Genomic DNA, 1,139 nt, shown 5'->3' with positions numbered 1-1,139 from the left:
AAACAAACACATTCACTGATGTGATAGATCAATTTAACCAGTTAAAATGAGGAATGGACATCGGCCTAATGAAGCCAGGTCTAGCTCAGGTCACTGGTTTAGGTCTGATGGAGTCGATTATCTTTAGTGTCCTAAATCCTTTAATTTATTGTCATTCTAAAAGGGCAGAATTTGTTTATCAGCCACATTGTCACTTGTCTTGTACTTGTTGAAATATTTTTATGGACTGCAAAATAATAGAGTTGTTCTACTGTTTGTAAACCCTTCAAAACCCATGTGAAAAAGGCAGAACTGTCAACCTAAAAACAAGGCTGCTTTTCTGCACCTTTCTTCTTTTCTTCATGTCTGATTTAGACCCGCACGGTTTTCAGTCCTCCTCCAAGACAACCAGCGATGGAGGACTTCAAGACAGTCAAGTATATCAACAGTGGCGCCTTTGGGTAAGTAAGACAGACGTCTCTCTTTGTCTTCAGACTGACTCTTTGGGTAGTCCGGAGAGTTTGGTCAAAGTAGAAAAGAAGATGAAATGAGGATGTCGTGTTGTTGATTATTCTTGTGCTTACATTAAGAATTCATCTGCACTGTTTCTTTTTATATCAGACCTGATGTCCAGTATTAGAAGCTGTTCATGTTTCCAATGTTTTGTGCAGGACTGTAAACCTCGTACGTCACAGGGAGACCGGTCAGGCTCTTGCCTTGAAACAGATCAAGCGGCAGAGCCTGATCAGTGAAAGAGATGTCCAGCAGTTGTTGGTGGAACACAACATTCTCACCTTCACCGACAACCCCTTTGTTGTTGCAATGTATTGCTCGTTTGAGACAGAGAGGGACCTTTGCATGGTGATGGAGTATGTGGAAGGTAAGAAGGCAGCTTTGAGTCATGTTTGTTTAATTGATCAAAGATAGTGTACACTAACTATTTAACATACTGTCATGTATATTCTTTGGACTATGGACCCACTGTGCACATCTGGCACACACTCCTAAACATAACATCTGACACCATCTATCTTTATGGATCCCTCTGACCTTGTAGGTGGGGATTGCAACACCTTGCTTCAACATTTCGGGCGTTTTCCAGTGGACATGGCTCAGATGTACATGGCTGAAATTGTCTGTGGAGTAGAGTACATCCACAG

This window comes from Seriola dumerili, unplaced genomic scaffold, assembly GCF_002260705.1.
Source record: "Seriola dumerili isolate Sdu_G_001 unplaced genomic scaffold, Sdu_1.0 BDQW01000191.1, whole genome shotgun sequence".
Classification (NCBI taxonomy): domain Eukaryota; kingdom Metazoa; phylum Chordata; class Actinopteri; order Carangiformes; family Carangidae; genus Seriola; species Seriola dumerili.
This window is presented reverse-complemented; position numbering follows the sequence as displayed.